Raw genomic sequence first — 22,077 nt, 5'->3', positions numbered from 1 at the left:
TCGGTGTCTATTGCCACTCATGCTGTGCAGGAGGGGGGACTGTGGTTGGTTGACAATAAAGACATCTTATCTTATCATATCTTATTTTATCTTTTTTTTGTGTGTAGTGTGGTAGTGGAGTGGCTGGGTCTGAAGCCGTGATGTATAGGTGAGAGTGGCATATTCTGGTTAATTCTGTTGAATGAGGTTTTCAAGGGGTTTGGATGCTGTCGACAGCATTGATATAGTGCGGTATGAGGGGGGAGTTGGATAGCTCAGAGGGTTTCGGGATGGGCCATTACGTCACCAAGCTTATAGATGTTTGGGATTTTACTGAGTGACCAGGAGAGGCTTAAAGTATCGTCAAGATTGTGGCTGGCAATAGTGCCAAGTGTTGTATGAGGGAGTTTGAAATGCTGTCAAGGACTATTGTAGAAAAGTTCTTTATGGTCTTGAATGCGTTATTGTGTGTCAGTAGAAGTAATGGGTGGCTATAGCTACTGTATCAGGGTGGACTGTGAGTAGATCTCTAATTGACTCCATGTTTGAGGTGGTGGTCGATTGTATTGGATTAGTTGTGCTTCTTGTACTGGGATAAGGGGGTGATGTGGGAGATGCAGATTTTCTTTGGTACTCGCCAGATTTGGTTGGTGTGGGTTGGTAAGGTAAGGGGAGCCAGGAGTACCATGTCTGGTACACTACACTGTGGCTGGTATGCCATGGCTGGTATACCACACTGTGACTGGTATACCATGTCTGGTACACAGCACTGTGGCTGGTACCCCATGGCTGGTACACCACACTGTGGCTGGTATACGACACTGTAGCTAGTACCCTATGTCTGGTACACCACACTGTGGCTGGTACACCACACCATGTTAGACACACCACACCAGCCGACTCATAAGAGAACTTTTGAGACCAATGCACTTCTGGTTCCTCCCCAGGCACTGTATGAACGCTAGCACATGCATCTCATCATCTCCAGGACCACTGGAGGTTCTTATAATCCAATCCTCAGTCTTAAGGCGTCGAGTGACATCGTCTTCACCATAATCCAGCCATAGTCTGGAACGTCTCGTCGCTATACCCTGTCTCAGATTCTTCCAGCTGGTCTCGCTAACGTCAGCAATCTTTGCTTGCAAGCAGCTGTGTAGAGTTGGTCTGATCCCCCCTTGATGCAGGCCAGCTGCTGCCGACGCCCGCTGACACGGCGTGATATTCCAATGGGCACAGATGTAAGGCATATGAAGGATCTAGGACTCTGAAGAATTCAGGTGGCTGAAGGATACATCGTCTTTTGAAGAGCATAGTCTCCTGAAGTGAAGGATCTAGGACTCTGAAGAATTCAGGCGGCTGAAAGACACATCGTCTTTTGAGGAGCATAGTCTCCTGAAGGACTCAGGTTTCTGAGGGACACTTTGACTTGAAGGACTCCATCTCCTGAAGGACTCAAGCTTCTGAAGGCCAGAGTCTTCTGAATTTCCTAGGCTTCTGAAGGTAGTCAGTCTCCTGAGGGCCCCCAGGATGTTGAAAGACCCAGGACTCTGATGAAGGACCCCACCAACCCCAAAGGATCCTGATGCACTTAGGCTTCTGAAGGAACCAACCTTCTGAAGGACTCAGGCCTCTGTCCTCACCAGTTCCAGAGGCTGGAGCTCGATCGCGTCGCGCCAACATTCTTGATCGACGTCTTTCGATATGGGTTCATGGCGACGTCAATTCTCCGGCTGTCGGTTCCTCCATGTCGCAATGATGGTGAGACGTCACTCTTCCCTGAGTGGCAGTTGTGTTTAGCTTTGTCTTCAGGTGCACGAAGGCAGAGCCACGAACAGTACAGACGTATGGTATAGGGATGATATCGGAAGGCAAAGGACATTCGATCCTAATGATCTAGCAATAGATGCTTTTTTGGACAGTACTTCAAGAGGAATCCAAACCTTGACGAGCAGGGATGGTGGTGTGATACGATGTTCTCTTGGTTTCAGAAGCCTCTTCTGAGCAGCGAGTGTCGAGCTGTTATACAAATTTGTATCTGCTTAGGGAATGCTTATTTCTTTTCCCCTACCTGCGTCCCAGTCTCTTTTTAAGCCTTCCTTGTTAATCCTGTAGTGAGAATATCTCTGAAAGGCAAGGTGTCAGGCGAGTATTCTTGGTATTCGGTTACCCTTCATGCACAGCATCGTGTGCATCATGCCTCCGTGGTGTAGTGGTCAGCGTTACTGACCATGAGTCACCACAGCCCAGCCCGGGGTCGGATTTGCATAGGTTCGAAACCTGGTTGTGGCAGTCGATCTTCACAAAACCCAGGTGTTCATCCTCCCAATCGCGATTGGTCGATAAATGGGTACCTGGCTTAGGCTGGTGTGTGTGTGTGTGTGTGTGTTTATGTTTGTGTGTGTGTGTGTGTGTGTGTGTGTGTGTCTGTGTATGTGTGTGGAATAAAGACATGCTACATATATACAATTCAGGTTGAAGTTAGGAATCTCTTTATCATCTTCGTTTTCACTGCTTTATGTATAAACTTGAAGATGATGATAATGATAATAATACTAATGACGATAGTAATGATAATGATGATAATAATAATGATAATAATGATATTGATAATGATAGTAATAATAATAATGATAATAATAATGATAGTAATAGTAATAATAATGATAACAATAATAATGATAATAAGATAGTTATAATAATGATAGTAATACTAATAATGATAATGATAATAATGATAATCTGATAATGATAATAACATTGATAAGGATGTAAATATTCTTATCATCACTACATTATCATTGCTCTTATTCCTGTTATGCTTATTATCATCATCAATATCATTACTATCATTATCATTATTTCTTCTATCATCAAAATTCTCCTACTACAGTGGCATTCATCCCCCACAAGGCAAGGGGGCGCCCCCTTAAACACAGTGGCATTCATCCCCCCACAAGGCAAGGGGGCGCCCCCTTAAACACAGTGGCATTCACCCCCCCCAAGGCAAGGGGGCGCCCCCTTAAACACAGTGGCATTCACCCCCCCCCCAAGGCAAGGGGGCGCCCCCCTAAGCAACGAAGCTATGGCGGCCCAACCCAAGTGGTCTGTCCCTCCCCCACCCTAAGGAAGATTGGTGCTGCAAGTTCCTTGGCTTTATGGAAGGAGGAGGAGGAGGAGGAGGAGGCCTATGGACGTCTGCGAGGCGCTAATTAATATTCCTGGGAAACACGACGGGTCCAGCAAGGCCCGCGGCAGATTTTCCCTCTCCCAACCCCACCCTCCCCATGAGATTCTGGGGGAGAAGGAAGGAGGGAGGGAGGGATTTCCTCTAGAACCCATGGGATCAAGCGGCCACGTCCCAGGAAACGTTGAGGAGGGGGGAAGAGCAAGGAGAGAGGACGATATCCTCAGTCCCAGATGTGCGAGGGCTGGAGACCGATGGGTATCTATTGCGTCAAGGGGCGTGGCTGTGGCGTAGGAGGGTGGCGTGGCTATGTGAAAGGGGGAGTCGCGGGAGGCGAGGGAGGGAGAGGGAGGAAGACCTGAAGGCGCAGATGTTGCAGTGATGTATGAAGTGGTTATGAGAGAGGGAGGGGGGTGAAGTTGTGATGGTCTGAACTGATGGGTCTATGATTAATAGACGAAGTAGTAGCGTTCACAACTTCACAACATGTGATGAAGTAGTAGTGTTCACAACTTCACAACATGTGATGAAGTAGTAGCGTTCACAACTTCACAACATGTGATGAAGTAGTAGTGTTCACAACTTCACAACATGTGATGAAGTAGTAGTGTTCACAACTTCACAACATGTGATGAAGTAGTAGCGTTCACAACTTCACAACATGTGATGAAGTAGTAGCGTTCACAACTTCACAACATGTGATGAAGTAGTAGCGTTCACAACTTCACAACATGTGATGAAGTAGTAGCGTTCACAACTTCACAACATGTGATGAAGTAGTAGCGTTCACAACTTCACAACATGTGATGAAGTAGTAGCGTTCACAACTTCACAACATGTGACGACGATGATGATGATGATGATAGACGTGTGTTGTGTGTGTGTGTGTGTTGTGTGTGCTTTTAAGCATCTCTTGATAGATCGAAGGTGAAGATGGGGCGAAGGGAGGAATTCTTCTTTCAAAACGGACTGCTGAAAGCTGGGAATGCCCATGGACCGCAGGTTGAGGGAGGGAACAAACAACCATGGACCCAGCAAACAACCATGGACCCAGCAAACAACCATAGACCCAGCAAACAACCATGGATCCAGCAAACAACCATGGACCCAGCAAACAACCATGGACCCAGCAAACAACCATGGACCCAGCAAACAGCCATGGACCCAGCAAACAGCCATGGACCCAGCAAACAGCAATGGACCCAGCAAACAGCCATGGACCCAGCAAACAGCCATGGACTCAGCAAAAAGCCATGGACCCAGCAAACAGCAATGGACCCAGCAAACAGCCATGGACCCAGCAAACAGCCATGGACCCAGCAAACAACCATGGACCCAGCAAACAACCATGGACCCAGCAAACAGCCATGGACCCAGCAAACAGCCATGGACCCAGCAAACAGCCATGGACCCAGCAAACAGCCATGGACCAAGCAAACAGCCATGGACCCAGCAAACTGCCATGGACCCAGCAAACAGCCATGGACCCAGCAAACAGCCATGGACCCAGCAAACAGCCATGGACCCAGCAAACAGCCATGGACCCAGCAAACAACCATGGACCCAGCAAACAGCCATGGACCCAGCAAACAGCCATGGACCCAGCAAACAGCCATGGATCCAGCAAACAGCCATGGACCCAGCAAACAGCCATGGACCCAGCAAACAGCCATGGACCCAGCAAACAACCATGGACCCAGCAAACAGCCATGGACCCAGCAAACAACCATGGACCCAGCAAACAGCCATGGACCCAGCAAACAGCCATGGACCCAGCAAACAGCCATGGACCAAGCAAACAGCCATGGACCCAGCAAACAGCCATGGACCAAGCAAACAGCTTGGACACCAACAAACTTCTGGGGAAACTCGGTAAACCCTCCGGACAGGAGCAAACAACTTGGATCACAGTGAACAACTTGAACTTCAAGAAACAACTTATAACCAAGGAAACAACTTGGACGTCGGCAAACAACATGGAATCCAGCAGACAACCTGAAGCCAGTGATAGAGACGGAACCCAGCATAGAATGAACCTGGTTTCTATCAAACAACTTGGTCTCCATCAAACAACCGGGTCTCCATCAAACAACCTGGTCTCCATCAAACAACCTAGTTTCCATCAAAGAATGTCGTCTCCACCAAACAAACTTGTTTCCGTCAGACATACCTGGTCTCCATCAAACAACCTGGTTCGCAAACTAACAACCTGTCAGCAAACAACCTAGTATCCAGGAAACAACCTGATTTCCAGCAAATAACCTGATTTCCAGCAAACAACCTAGTATCCAGCAAACGACCTGGTTTCCAGCAAACAACCTGGTTTCCAGCAAACGACCTGGTTCCCCAGCAAACAACCTGGTTTCCAGCAAACAACCTAGTCTCCAGCAAACAACCTAGTCTCCAGCAAACAACCTGGTTTCCAGCAAACGACCTGGTTCCCCAGCAAACAACCTAGTCTCCAGCAAACAACCTGGCCTCAAACAATGGGTTCGCGAGTCTTACTCACGTTTCCCTTCGCCATGATGGGCGCCGTAAATCTGAGGTAATCTCCCGTGGGCCAGGGAGACCCCAGGAAGGGCAAGAGCTCCTGCCCAGAAGGTCGAATAAGGGCAAGAGTCCTTACCCAACATGGTTGAGAAGGGCAAGAGTCCTTACCCAACATGGCTCAGAAGGGCAAGCGTCCTTACCCAACATGGCTCAGAAGGGCAAGAGTCATTACCCAACATGGCTCAGAAGGGCAAGCGTCCTTACCCAACATGGCTCAGAAGGGCAAGCGTCCTTACCCAACATGGCTCAGAAGGGCAAGCGTCCTTACCCAACATGGCTGAGAAGGGCAAGAGTCCTTACCCAACATGGCTCAGAAGGGCAAGAGCCCCTGCCCAACATAGCTGAGAAGGGCAAGAGTCCTTACCCAACATGGCTGAGAAGGGCAAGAGTCCTTACCCAACATGGTTGAGAAGGGCAGGAGTCCATACCCAACATGGCTCAGAAGGGCAAGAGTCCTTACCCAACATGGCTGAGAAGGGCAAGAGTCCTTACCCAACATGGCTCAGAAGGGCAAGAGTCCTTACCCAACATGGCTCAGAAGGGCAAGAGTCCTTACCCAACATGGCTCAGAAGGGCAAGAGTCCTTACCCAACATGGCTCAGAAGGGCAAGAGTCCTTACCCAACGTGGCTGAGAAGGGCAAGAGTCCTTACCCAACATGGCTGAGAAGGGCAGGAGTTCTCCCCAACACATTAAGGAAGGGCAAGATGACCTGCCTAACACAATGAAGGGCAAGGGTTCCTACCCAACACATTAAGGGAGGCCAACAGGCCTCCAAGGTCACCACTTTACAGTACGGGACTAAATAATTTACCTTCGTTACTTTCCTAACACTGTCTACCTTCATTACTTTCCCTAACACTGTCTACCTTCATTACTTTCCCTAACACTGTCTACCTTCATTACTTCCCTAACACTGTCTACCTTCATTACTTTCCAAACACTGTCTACCTTCATTACTTTCCCTAACACTGTCTACCTTCATTACTTTCCCTAACACTGTCTACCTTCATTACTTCCCTAACACTGTCTACCTTCATTACGATGAGGCATTCATTCTAATTAACTCCTCTCTCTCTTTCTTTATCACTTAAAACTCACTTATCCTTAACATGATTATGGCACTGATGAAACAGAAATGGAAACTCGTCTGTTGCACAATAAACGCTTATAAAACTGACTTCACTTGTAATATTGTGACAAGGTATATTGATATGTTTCACGGTCCGTGAGAATCAATTTCTATTTACAATCACTACACACGTTCACAGAATATCAAACAGTTCGCCAATAGTTAGAGCTGTTAGACGACTCATCCCTGAGAGTATCAAACACTTTGACAATAGTTAGAGCTGTTAGACGAATCATCCCTTAGAATATCAAGCAGTTCGACAATAGTTAGAGCTGTTAGACGAATCATCCTTTAATCATACAATTGGGAATTATTTTCTCTCTGCAGTGACCAGCTGGTAACAATGTTCCTTACTGCAGATCATGAGCTAGTGTGGTGTCTACTGTATACTGTATAATGTATACTAATATCTCTCGATCACTCACTGCACCCAAGGTTCATCGAAGTTGTCCAAATTTTTTGATATATGGTTCAGAAGAACAGTGGCTCATAACACGCATTCAGGTACCTCCACAACTTAACATATACCTTTGAATAATTTATTGAAAGCACAAAGCATATGTCTGGTAGCATACATATGTGTGTGTGTGTGTGTGTGTGTGTGTGTGTGTGTGTGTGTGTGTGTGTGTGTGTGTGTGGCGTTAATGAGCTGGCCTTAATTATGGCATTCAGTTGCCCGTGCCACCTGTGCTCAACAAAAGAAAAAAAAATATAAAACCTTTAAGAAAACTTCTCAAGATCCAGAATCCATATTCCATAGGACTTAATCCATCACATGAACAAAAGAGCATCAAATATCTAAGAAAAGACGTTGAATACGATCCCCCAGCTGCCTAACATGCCTTCCAATCTCTGTTAATGAACTACCGGGGTTCTTGGGCCGCGTCCCCACGTTCTCATCTAGTCGACAAAAGACGCCCTCTGTCATTACATAAAGGTATTTGCCCCGGGCACAATATATCTAGACCAGAGGGAAGGGATGGGAAAGGGATTAAAAGACCGAGAAAAGAACATCGTCACAGTTTCATTGAATCCAGTCCTGACGCTCGATTTAATATGCCTGTGTCTCTACGTCGGAAAAGGGGTTTGGGATGTATTGTATCAGGCTCACGAGATGCCACACTCAAGGGCCATCCTCCACCCCTCGCGGGAAATGAATGAGAGACGCGGTGGGTTCGATGTTTGATCCCTGGCAACGTTAGGTCGCGTGGGCCTTTGCCGTGTTAATAGATGGATAGGTTTTGTGTGACAGCTGCCACATGATGACTCCTCTGTAGTGAAGGTTTGTAGACGTCTACGGCAGGTGTGTGTGTGTGTGTGTGTGTGTGTGTGTGTGTGTGTGTGTGTGTGTGTGTGTGTGTGTGTGTGGACGTCTTGGGTAGGTGTATGTGTTTGTGTGTGTGTGTGTGTGTGTGTGTGTGGACGTCTAAGACAGAGGTGTGTTAGGGTGGCAGAAGCATGTGAATATATCTAATAATAATCACAGTAACTTAGATACTTCCTGACCCATCACACTCAAGGGACCAGACATGTATAGGAAGAGGATGTATCGTGTAATAATTCATACACCCAGAGCACCTGGGGAGGGTCTTCGCCACATACATTCGACTGGTGGCTACAAAATAACACGAACGGCATCCACAACCAACCAGCCTCACGTACGTACAGTCCAGGAGGCAACAAGGACGTCTAAATAAACCCCCAGGGAGGGAAAAAAGCGCCAATGTCCTTCACTGTGTCCTCTCCATTACCCCTTCATCTCTGGGGTTGTCGGACCTCCGATCTCGACCCCGTTCTTAAAGGTCCATGGAAAGATATATTGGACGTGTGGCAGACTATGGCAAGGCCGGGCGAGGGAGGCAGGAGGGCGGCCTGGGGTGAGAGATAGAGGGGAAACACGTCCAGTAATGGAGGCTGGATCATCTCCGAGGTCCATTGGCTGTTGCGTTGTCTTTTTTTTTTTCCTGAAGACTACGTCTGGCACCGCTGCACAGGGGCCATGGTGCCGGTGACTGTAAGTATGGTCTCGGAAAACATCTCGTGTCAAAATAGCATTGATGTAGTTATCCATTTCCTATACACTATCAGTAAGTCCTGAATGGATAGTAGGCCAAATCATGCAACAAGTAGGAGTGTTTACACCGTGAAATGCAAGGCACTAAAGCTATTTCTATAGATCAGACCGGGAAAACTGTAATGGAGAGGTGTTATTGGCACCGTCATGCAGTACGCAGGGATGACCACAAAAATGCGATCGCTAAACATCGTCATGAAAATAATCACCCTGGCCATAGATCTTGGAACTCACGTTATTCTATACCCCTCTGCTGATTATGCCACACGTAACGTCATTGAATCTGTCTATATTGCTAATACTAAGACGTTGAATTTGTCCCAGGCAATTCTAAAGCCCATCCTAGTATTAACTAAATCATTATGAGAGAACTGACAAAACACGAAAACACAAACAAGATGTTCAAGACACACCCAGCTACCCAGGTCAACCCCCGCCACGTGACCTCCCCTTAATCACTCTCCCTTACAACGGTTACTGCCAGACACAAAGTGGACAGTGGTTGGCCTGTACAGATTGGTGTTGGACGGCGGGACTCGAGTGTGATGTTGGGATGCAAATAACTTTAAGTCCTGGCAACACCTGATGATGAGGTGGATTGTCTCCACGAAACATGTCGTGCCACATGGATAGAAAAATTACATGTTAAATGGAATTGCAATAACTCCTATTGAAGTACGACTTCATCTTCATACATATATATATATATATATATATATATATATATATATATATATATATATATATATATATATATATATATATATATATATATATTAGCCTTAAAAATAGGAAAATGAATTTCCTGCCACTATTCCGCTTACATTTTCAATTCATCGTCCTAACCTTCACCACTTCCAATTACCATTTCATTCTTCCCATTAAACATAACATCAACCCATTTCAGCTGAGCTGCAAAAAAAATGGAAATAAACGTAGCCAAACAAAGTTAACATTATGCAAAATGCTCGATACATACTAAAGGTTATCTTTTTTTTTAAAAGCCACCCCTGACAATTTAAATTCCGTTTTTTCTTTATGTTTTTCATAGGAGGAGTGTGGACATTTATATTCATGGCAGGCTTGGTCGAAATTGCTATATTTGTTTTTCCTAGGATGCTCATATTTTTATTTCTGTCACCTATTTTTTAGTATCACCCAGTTTACATTCCCGGGCCTGAAATTTGTCAGGTGTGTAGCCACGTGCTATGGCCATATATATATATATATATATATATATATATATATATATATATATATATATATATATATATATATATATATATATATATATATATTGGAAAGGATCACAATTTTGCGCGTGATCAAGATATTCCTATGAGTCCACGGGGAAAATGAAACACGAAAAGTTCCCAAGTGCACTTTCGTGTAATAATCACATCATCAGGGGAGACATAAGAGAGAGATATAACAGTCAGTTGATATACATCGAAGAGACGAAGCTAGGACGCCATTTGGTAAACGTGATTGTCCAAAACATGTTTTGGACAATCACGTTTACCAAATGGCGTCCTAGCTTCGTCTCTTCGATGTATATCAACTGACTGTTATATTTCTCTCTTGTGTCTCCCCTGATGATGTGATTATTACACGAAAGTGCACTTGGGAACTTTTCGTGTTTCATTTTCCCCGTGGCCTCATAGGAATATATATATATATTATATATATATATATATATATATATATATATATATATATATATATATATATATATATATATATATATATATATATATATACATATATATATATATATCATACTGCTGTCCATCAGCAAGGATTCGAACCGCTAACATTTGCTCTAATTGTGAGCGTACCTTGCTATCACACAAATGGTGAGGGTTCGAATCATCGCCGCTGGAGGGCATTATATGTGTGTGTGTGTGTGTGTGTGTGTGTGTGTGTGTAAGTAACAGACTTGTCCTTTGGGAAGCGGAGTTTCATAATGAAGAGTACGACCAACATTTGGTCAAACATCTTGCCTACTCATTTGCGACAGTGTCGGAGCAGACGTCCGTCAACACCAGGTAAGATATTCATCAAAACTATACATGACGTGTGAGCTTAAAAAGGTGAGTCACATATAAGAATGATCAATTATCTTTAAATCATAACAAAACAAGATGCTAGGGCATAAAAGTCCACGTATATATATATATAAACCTCACTTAAGGAAGCAAACTATGGGTGACATAAGTAAACATATACACAACGGTACAATCCCCCACACTGACAAAGTCTCGCTTTGTTCCTGATCCAACACAGTTACAACTTTCTTACAAAACACAAGAGATTGAAAGATGTTTCGTTACTCACTAAAGAGGGCTTTTCCCTTCTGGTCAACAAGGACCGTCTATTACTTAGATCTTCGTATAGTTAGAGCGAGTTTGGTGATAATTTAAAAAAAAAATAGGTGCTCGGTCGTATAAGGGGTGGTCGGCACTCTACGCATGCGTACGAATCGAGCTGTACGATCGATATCTTAAGCGACAACGGACGGGACACGTAGGTCACAGAGTGTGGCGTTGTTCTGTGGGGTTGGCTATGTGTGGTGGAGTGCGGTACAAATGAGCAATTATGGGGCCTGGCTTCTCCACTGTGGTAGATACATTATGAGCACGAAGGGTCTTGGGATATGTTGAATCGCTGTTGTGGTGTTGTGGGTTGGGTGATGTCCAAAGCGAAGACGGGAAAGAGTGACTCGTGTATGTCTGGGGAGTGTAATTTCAAAGGTGTGTATGTCTGAGGTGGTGGTACTTATGTCTGAATTGGGAGGGCAGGTGCTTGTGATCTATCAGTGTTGTATTCGATAGTATTGCTTCCGATCGGCGAGGAGAGGCTATTGAAGTGTGAGGCAAGGGTAAGGTTCATATTTCTACTTGGGGGTTGGTGGTTAGTCATGGAATGGTGTTTGGATGGGAGGGAGGTAGGTGGTCTAGTGATGGTGCAGAGAGACGAGCGCCGAACATGTTGGAGTGAAAATGTATTTGCAGAGTATTCTTTTCATTGCACAGATGTTGAGTGGTCGCCAGCGAGCCAGTGATTGTATTGAGTGCTCATATTTTCTGGGTGGATTTTGGCTTTGTTGCATTTGCTTTTGAGAGGGGTGGGTGACCAGGAAGGTGAGGCGTGATTTAGGGTGGAGCGGATGAATTGTTCGTAAGGGATGCTAAGGTATTCTCTCTCTTCTTAGTCTAGTAAGAGTTTAAGTGTTCTGAGGGCATGAGATGTAGCCCCTGTGTTGCTCCTATGTCGATGTTTTTAGAAGGGGAAGACTTTCTGTCATGGGGCCCACAACAGAGATGAACTTCTGTTATGGAACCACAACAGAGAAGAGCTTCTGTTAGGGGACACAAGAAGGAAGACCTTCTATCATGGGGTCACGAAAAGGAAGACCTTCTATCATGAGGTCACGAAAAGGAAGGAAGACCTTCTATCATGGGGTCACGAAAAGGAAGACCTTCTATCATGGGGTCACGAAAAGGAAGACCTTCTATCATGGGGTCACGAAAAGGAAGGAAGACCTTATGTTAACCAGCCATAAAAGGGAGGAGGTGGAGCCCTGCTTTAGCTGCTTGTAGGAACCTTCAAAAACATTTTGCTACCATCAAGTTATGACAAACATCTTCTCAACATCACTTACACCAGCGGGAGTGTGGAAACTTTGTGGATGGTGAGGATATATAGCCATGATGCTCGCGGGGGGAAAAAATGGTCTCGATGGGTCATATTTTCCGGGAAACTAGAAATGAGGGGAAAAAAAATTGATCGATATAAATCACTTGACTTTACTCACTATAAACATGTTAAATTCCTCCGTCTACCATGCTTGCTGTGACCCACCCACCAGCTACCATACTGGGTGTAGGGCAGCGACCATACTGGATGTAGGGCAGCAACCATACTGGGTGTAGGGCAGCTACCATACTGGGTGTAGGGCAGCTACCATACTGGGTGTAGGGCAGCGACCATACTGGGTGTAGGGCAGCGACCATACTGGGTGTAGGGCAGCGACCATACTGGGTGTAGGGCAGCGACCATACTGGGTGTAGGACAGCTACCATACTGGGTGTAGGGCAGCTACCATACTGGGTGTAGGGCAGCTACCATACTGGGTGTAGGGCAGCTACCATACTGGGTGTAGGGCAGCTACCATACTGGGTGTAGGGCAGCGACCATACTGGGTGTAGGGCAGCGACCATACTGGGTGTAGGGCAGCGACCATACTGGGTGTAGGGCAGCGACCATACTGGGTGTAGGACAGCGACCATACTGGGTGTAGGGCAGCTACCATACTGGGTGTAGGGCAGCTACCATACTGGGTGTAGGGCAGCTACCATACTGGGTGTAGGGCAGCGACCATACTGGGTGTAGGGCAGCGACCATACTGGGTGTAGGACAGCGACCATACTGGATATAGACCAGGTCCTGACTTTCAAACTAAAGCTTTAATGAACTTCAAATTAAAGCTTTGCTGAACTTCAAACTAAAACTTTGCTGACCTTCAAACTAAAGCTTTGCTGGACTTCAAACAAAAGCCTTGCTAACCTTCAATCTAAAGCTTTGCTGACTTTCAAACTAAAGCTTTGATGACCTTTAAACTAAAGCTTTGATGAGCTTCAAGCTAAAGCTTTGCTGACCTTCAAGCTAAAGCCTTGCCGAGCCTCAGACTAAAGCTTCAAGGAACAAAAATTCTTGCAAAATTCCTGGATAAAAAAGAGGTTTATGGTATGAGGAATTCACATTGTGAACTTTACCGGAATGATCTTCCTGGGTTTAATGCAGGCCAACATTTCTTTACCAGGAGGATATGTAAACATAATGACCTTGTTGTCTACACAGGAAGAATGGTTGGGACATTCATAGAGATGTGTGTGTGTGTGTAGGTGTGGGTAGGTGTGTGTGTGTGTGTGTGTGGGTAGGTGTGTGTGTGTGTGTGTGTGTGTGTGTGTGTGTGTGTGTGTGTGTGGGTGGGTGGGTGGGTGGGTGGGTGGGTGGGTGGGTGCGTGAGTGTGTGTGTGTGGGTGGGTGTGTATGTGTGTGGGTGGGTGGGTGGGTGCGTGAGTGGATATACTGGTAGCCCATGTCAGCGAATTTCGGGCGAACTTGGTTGATCTCTCTCTCTCTCTCTCTCTCTCTCTCTCTCTCTCTCTCTCTCTCTCTCTCTCTCTCCTCTGATTACACTTCACCAAGGGCCCAACTACATCTGCCCGTAGGTCCTCCTCAAGCACCAGCTGGTGATGGAAGGGAGGGTGGGATACTGCTCAGGGCACCAGCTGCAGTATTGCTCCCTCCTCCCCACCTCAGGTCCTCCTCAGTAAGATTCCCTCAAGTACCAGCTTCAATAGGTCCTCCTCGGGGTACCTACTGCAGACAGAAAATTCTTCTTTGCTTCGTGTCGTCTTTCCTATACATGAGAGAGAAATCCTCTCGTCTCATTCCTTGGATAACAAAAAAAAAAAACAAATGCCAGGTTCTATAAACAAAGCGACTGCTGCCGTGGTTTCTCTCCTTGTCCTTGATAACACCAGGTTTTATGTAACCATCTACATATTCTTGGTCATCTGGCAATACCTACCTGGGCCATGCATATACTTAGAGTATACGTATGTGGCCTTATGGTAATCATCAACACCTGAGGAAGGTGTTTGAAGATATATCTGTTGATGGATGTAGTAACAGCATGATGTTGATGGCCCTAACGACCACCAGCAGTTAACAAGCCTCGAGTCCAAACAAGCTACCGGAATGGTCTTCATACTACACCAACACTGGAATAAGGGCTGTTGAAAATTCTTCGAATGTACTATATAACATGAAGTTAAAGGCCTTAATAATTCCCTCCCTTCCCGTCTGTTGATAGGCTAGACGGCCAGACACACTAACCAACTAACCATGCACAAACCATGGGTCATAACGTAGCTCCTGATATAAACCCACGACTCGGAAGAATCCTCCTTACATCTGGTCTGAATCCCTTAGAACCTCCACTCCCCTCTTCTCTTCGTCACCTCACACCTATGAACCTTTTACCACACCCGATCCATAAGAGTCTTCAAACCCCTTTGGATAACCCTTCCCATTGGTTAATAGGGCCCATTGCCTTATCTCCAGCCAGATGAGATTAGATCTTATGGCAATCTGTCTTCAACGCCCCTTCGACGTGGGGTCTTCCAGTCGGCTTCAAACCTGACTCGGTGTTTCGCTCTCTATAAACTCGAACATCGGGATACGAACCGCTCCGAATCTTAACCGACACTCGTCCCAATAGCAGCAAAAAGTCACTTGTTCTGCCTAAATGGGAACAGTGCCTTGGGGGATGGTTGGGTTTTTTTCTTTTTTTTCCTCTCTTTGAGTCCCGCTTCCACCTTTCTCTGTCCTTCCCTCTTTTCTCCGCTCTCACAACAGATGCCAATATTCTTTCAAGAATCCTCTCTTTGGCTCCCCTGTCTTGGCGACAGGGGAGCCAAATTGAGCTTCAACTTTCGTCCTCGAACAATGATTCCCGTCTCTCTCTCTCTCTCTCTCTCTCTCTCTCTCTCTCTCTCTCTCTCTCTCTCTCTCTCTCTCTCTCTCTCTCTTTTCGTCTTCATCTCGAGATCGGGCAAATGGTTTCGTTCCTTAAAGACTTTGCATGCGTTACTCGCTCTCGCTGTTGTGATGTTTCAGTGGGGGTTTTCACCTTTTGTAATGGGTGTACTACAAGAGCTTCTCCCATTGTAACTGGTGCACCAGAAGTGGGTCTCCCTTGTAAGCTATGTACCAGTAGCAATTCTCTCCCTTGTGAACGTTATACCAGTTGTGATTCTCCCTTGTATAACTGTGTATTAGCATCAGGTTCTCTCCCTTTGCAAAGTGCGTACAATCAGTGGTTCTCCCTCGTAAGATTGTGTGTAGGTACAGCTGCTCTCCCTTGGAAAATGTATTCTAGAAGCTGTTTTCTCTTCCTTATTCTCCATCTGACATTCCCCCACCACCACCACATACACACACACAAAGAAACCACGAAGCGTCTTTCTATTCCCAGTTCCTCGTATTCAGTTCAACAATTCTTTCCATACTGCCTCTCCAGCCTGCCTGCAGATGTCTGTCTCTTCGTCTTTCTCTTCATCTCCCTCCAACTCCTTGGGATTCGTTTGCCTGGTCTTTGACACACCATCTTTCCTCACCGGAATATCTTAGGAATATTCTCTCCCCAAGATATGATAATCTTCAGTGAGGAACTGAGAAAAGACTTTAATGCAGTTCGATCCTCTTTAAGGGATTCTCTTTAGACGATCTAATCCTATGTGCACTCAATGCCAGAGTTCAAGTATGATTCTCCATTTGTTTTTCATCGAACTACTTCGACGATTCTCTTCTCACAATCATCAATATTGATCTGGTATACAATGTCTCTTTTATGCTGCCTGTGTCATAAGGCCTCCCCAGAGACGCTGCCCCGCGTCATACGGTTTCCCCAGAGACGCTGCCCCGCGTCATACGGTTTCCCCAGAGACGCTGCCTTTGTTATAAAGTTTCCCCGGAGGCGCTGCATATATCATACGGTTTCTCTGCCATCAAGAAAGACGACAGGACTCTATAGACACAAGCCGTCGTGTTTTAATGACTTAGATTCGACACTTTTCCCCCGCTGGATCCCTGAAGGGGTATACAGAGGTCTATACGGGTACTTCTCTGGGATGCAATCCCATTCGAGTCGTCATTTGTTTGAGAAAGAAATCCGATTCTCAAATAGAATCTGATCGCCTTTTCTCCCCCCCTCTCCAACTCTTTGTAGGAATCTCCACTTATTGTCTTTGTGTATATAGATCTATTTTTCATTCCAACTTCAGACGACGCTAGGTTTGCCAGGTCAAGGTTTCTCCAATATTTGACGTCGACGAAGGCAGACAGACGGAGAGACACCGTCAACATACACATTAATGAAGTGACTCATCTCTCCAGTGGCTGCTCTCATGAGCAGTATATAGTCACGTGCGTAGGTCCTCTCGTCTCCAACCAATTAGATAACCAGATTACTATGGCAAAAACGCGCACACACAGATATCCCTTTAAGTGAAACCCAGTTTAAGGAGTGAGATATAAAAGCCATGTTTTAGGATTTCAGATATATCTCCCCCTTTTCCTTTATTGAGCAGCCTGTAGCTTAGAAACATCCTCATCTTCCTTCCTCTATGTCTGAAGGACGTTAGAGATGACCACTCTCCTCTCAGTCAACCCGCTGACTGAGTCTCACCGTTTTATTGGTGGTTCGACTCTGGTCTGGGGAGGGATTCGCTCTGCTCCGGATCGTCTCTTTGGCCTCACAAGCAGAGGGACAATCCGCCAATGGCTTGCCTTAGAGCTGTCGCAACTCTCGGGCAAAAATTCTTCATAAAACTGAAATTCGCGAATGTGGTGTCGGGGTTCGGGTTCGCACGAGCGTGGGCGAGACTATACTGAAGATGAACCGAAGCCTTCGGTCTCGAGGAGGAAACACAGCCATGTCTCGGGGCTCAATTCTTCAGGAGAAACACCACCTTGTCCTTCGGGGTTCTAGCCTGGAAATACTTTTTCCCCGAAGTTCCTGCCTGGAAACACTTGTGTCCTCGAGGTTCCTGCCTGGAAACACCTGTGTCTTCGAGGTTCCATCCTGCAGGAGGAAACACCTCTGTTTCTTCGAAGTTCCAGCCCTCAAGAGGATTCATATATACCGCTGTGTCCTCGAGATTCGAACCTTCTGAGGAAAACATGCTATGTCTTGGAGGTTTCACCTTCAGGAGGAAACACCGAAATGGTCTCGGAGCTCCATTCTTCAGGAGGAAACACTGAAACGGTCTCGGAACTCCATTCTTCAGGAGGAACACTACCGCGCGTCTTCGAGGCTCACAGGACTGTGTGAGAGACAACAATGTTCCATTTTACAAACTTTGTGTCTGAGCGAGGTATCGTTTTCTATTCATCGATCGGGGATGTCTCACTTCTTTTTTTTTTTCAATTTTACCTTCACTTCAATATCTAGATATTTGTTCACTGGTTGATAGCTACGATAGTGTCCGTCTCTGGTGAGGTTCATCCCTCAAACAGATACCACACCTCCTCCTCCACAGGAGATCCCCCACCCCTAGATGGCTCTGGTTTTGATAAATTCATTTTTGCCCAAGAGACGACGACGTTATCGGAAATATGGATGTGACTCTCTGGCGTTCACAGATTATTGGCTGTAAAAGTTCGGGACGACGTAGTTTCCTGACGCAGAAAAATAGATCGACTGAACAGTGAGACATTCATGATAAGGATGTGACTAGCATGATGTATTGTGTCGGCTTTGTTTTGACTTCCTGGAGTCTTGTAGGAAGATGGCGCGAGCAAAATTCTTCCTGTTTATAGACCGGGAGATATTGGATGGAACCAGTGAGTGGGGGAAGGTTTAGAGAGTCTTGGGTCAAGGTATTATCGAAGGGAAGCTGGGTCAAAATATAATCCCTCACTGGCCTTCTGGGAAGAATATTATTAGACATATAACGTCAATATGTAGCCTATCTTTCAGCGAAAGTTGAAATCCTTAATTAAAGAGGTTCTTTGGAGACAGATCCCTCACCTTACTTTACCCTCCCTGCCCCAGGAGTCCTTCCGACCACTCTGTGCTCCTTCCTGCAGTGCTTAGGAAGCTGGCCACGTCCGCTGGTCGTGGCCACAGGTCTTCTCTTCGTTAAGGCAATACATCAACTGATTGGGGTCTTCCCGCCTCTCTGCTGGGGTCGCCTCTCTTCTTGACCCCAACGTCCTCTCCCCACCTTCCAACCACAAACCCAAGGGTTCGACGTATTACCACTGCAGACCCACCGACTCTCTGGGAATCGCATCTCCAATTACCGAGCTCAATATCTTTTTCGTTAGACTTCTCAAACTGATGGATGATCCTCATTAACTTTCGGGGGGGGGGGGGGGGGATTTTTCTTGAAGGGGGTTCCTCATTCTTCCTCATTGTCTCACGAACATCTATGTACTGTGTCTATGGATGACATTCATGTTATATATCATATTCTGCTGTGGTAAGGGTAAAAACGTGTATCATATGTACACACAGCACAAAAACTATCTTGACACTTTCTAAGTGACAAATTATGACATAAGGACGAAACAATCTGAGAGCATACCAATCTCTTAAGGTTAACATGTGATCATTCTGAGACCTATCGTTCACTGATGTGAAGATCGCTTTTGTGCTGTGTGTACTTAGAGGTTATTTCAGTTAAGTCTCATCTGTTCCCACATTCGACCAGTCTATCACTGTTATGTATAACAACCATTAGACACTGAAATACACCCATTGAACTGGTTTTGTTCTTCCAGAACAAGCAAAAAGGAGAAGATCCAGTCTTTTAACCCTGTACGTAGAGTGGTCTTTGATGGTTAAGCACTATTATGTGATCAATATCGACCAACCAGTGTCTCATTGCCAACGCTCTCCAGGCGCACGTAACAAGCTCTGGTCAAGTTAGCTCGCTAACTTGGAAGGCGTAACTTTCCGGTTAACTAACTTAACCAGGTGGCGATTAAGGTGCGTCCAATGGAATTCCTGGAGAGGAAGGGAAAGAAAGGGAAGGGAAGGGAGAGGGAAGGGAAAGGCGCCTTGAGACATCGCTGACAAGACCCGTAACCAACTCTGGTTTGTTTATCTTGGAGGATACACACTTGATGGACGCAACGACTTGAGCTGAGGATATACACTTGATGGACGCAACGACTTGAACTGAGGATATACACTTGATGGACGCAACGACTTGAACTGAGGATATACACTTGATGGACGCAACGACTTGAACTGAGGATATACACTTGATGGACGCAACGACTTGAACTGAGGATATACACTTGATGGACGCAACGACTTGAGCTAAGGATATACACTTGATGGACGCAACGACTTGAGCTGAGTATATACACTTGATGGACGCAACGACTTGAGCCGAGGATACACACTTGATGGACGCAACGACTTGAGCTGAGTATATACACTTGATGGACGCAACGACTTGAGCTGAGGATATACACTTGATGTACGCAACGACTTGAGCTGACGAATATTGACGAGAATCGTATCCATCGATGTATTTCAGTTAGCAGAACACCCTCAGACCTACGGAGCTTCGCTTGAATCACGAAGAAATGCAGCATTATTTAGCTAAAATACGGCACGTAAGCAGGCAGAGAAATGAAGATGGGGGTAAAACATAAGAAAAAAACCAGTGTTGGATTACATATCGCACCGCAAGGAAAGCGTTTAAACAAGTCGCCAGATCCTATGAAAACCTAGATCGTCTTATATGAGCCGATAATGTCTTGGTTTTCATTGAAGTGTCCAATAGAAACATATATGTTGGTCATGATCATATGCCAAGGCCGATTGCTTGATCCACGTGTCTGGAATCTAAGTAGGGAAGGAACACGACTATTTAGAAGAATATCAATTCTTTTTTTTTTGTCACTTAACTTTGTAAGTCTGAAAAAAAAAAAGCGTCTGGTAAAAATAAAAGAAAAAAAAAAGGTGAAGTTAAAAGATTTGTTCCATGAACTTTCAGACACGAACATTTCAACCCAAAAACAAAAAAAAAGGAAAAAGTTTTTTTTTTTTTTTCAACACGCTCTTATTTACATTGTCCGCCTGTATAGAGGACGCGGTCGACAACAATATTTCTCGAGAGAATATTGAAATATTTGAATACTGAATATTTCTTTTTTAGCCACAGTGGAAAGGGAATGAATATTCTGGAGAATGAAAGATGTGGCTACGTGTATTTCGTGACAAAAAGGTTTGATATATCTATCTATCTATCTATCTATCTATATATTCTTTCTTTCATACTATTCGCCATTTCCCGCGGCAGCGAGGTAGCGTCAAGAACAGAGGACTGGGCCTTTGAGGGAATATCCTCACCTGGCCCCCTTCTCTGTTCCTTCTTTTGGAAAAAAAAAAAAAAATAATGAGAGGGGAGGATTTCCAGCCACCCGCTCCCTCCCCTTTTAGTCGCCTTCTACGACACGCAGGGAATACGTGGGAAGTATTCTTTCTCCCCTATCCCCTACCCCCTATATATATATATATATATATATATATATATATATATATATATATATATATATATATATATATATATATATATATATAATCTCTGTGGATAAGGGAGATAAAGTACTGTCCATGCATTTCCTGCTTGTCGTAAAAGGCGACTATGAGTGGCGTGAGCCATGGTGGTTGGAAATCCTCCTCTCCTGTATTACTTTCCAAAAGAAGGAACAGCACAAGGAGCCAAGTGAGGAATCTTTCCTTTCTCCCTAAGGTCGTGTCTTAAGCCCACGACTTCCCGATCACATCACACTCCCCTTGACACTACAGTTGACTCAGACTCGAATCCAACTCACACCCTCCAGGCACCTTTGAATGGACAATTAGTCCCAGTTAACAAACAACCAAACCATTCTAGGTATCACATACGACACACACACACACACACACTCATTCCCCACGCTTATAACATCAACACAACACCAACGCACAGACTATAATGACCTCAGAACACTAACAGGGCACTGGATTTGGACAAGGAAAACAATAGTTTTAACACCCTTATACCAATCATTCATCAACTCTAATACTACGCCTCACCTGCCTGGTCTTTGGCCCCCTTTTCAAAATGGAACAGAATCTCAAACCGCAAAAGAGAAGATATATGGGTGCCCTCAGAAAAACCCACAATCATGAACACTCAACACCTTCGCAGTGAGACAGAGATTCGTCTAGTGGAAGACTCAACACAATATATTCGGCACTCACTTCTATACAACAGCATTAGAACCCCTGGCATCCAAACTACTCCATAACTAGTCACTAGCACCATTGTAGTCATAGCTAGTCACTAGCTCCATAGTAGTCATACAATACTTACCCTTGTCCCACACTTTTTTAAGTAACCTCTCATTACAGACCAGCTCCTATCAAATGTAACAATGACAAAACACTTATAGAAATAACCCAACAAGCGCTTTACAATCGCCCTCCCCAATTCAGTCTTATCAAACTGGCCCTAGTGCCGTTGGAACTAGTGATAGTGGTAGCACTAGCATCACTAGCAAGACCAGTAGTACTAGTAAT

The 22,077-nt window shown here is 45.3% G+C and overlaps 1 protein-coding gene across 2 annotated transcripts in view; it reads right to left on the bottom strand.

Annotated features, from left to right (window-relative positions):
* Positions 1-22,077, bottom strand: part of LOC139750419 (uncharacterized) — a 263,814-nt gene that overhangs the window by 152,300 nt on the left and 89,437 nt on the right. The window lies entirely within an intron of this gene.

The sequence above is a fragment of the Panulirus ornatus genome, chromosome 9 (assembly GCF_036320965.1).
Source record: "Panulirus ornatus isolate Po-2019 chromosome 9, ASM3632096v1, whole genome shotgun sequence".
Lineage (NCBI taxonomy): Eukaryota > Metazoa > Arthropoda > Malacostraca > Decapoda > Palinuridae > Panulirus > Panulirus ornatus.
The sequence above is the reverse complement of the archived record's forward strand: the minus strand, read 5'-3'. Positions and strand labels throughout refer to the sequence as shown.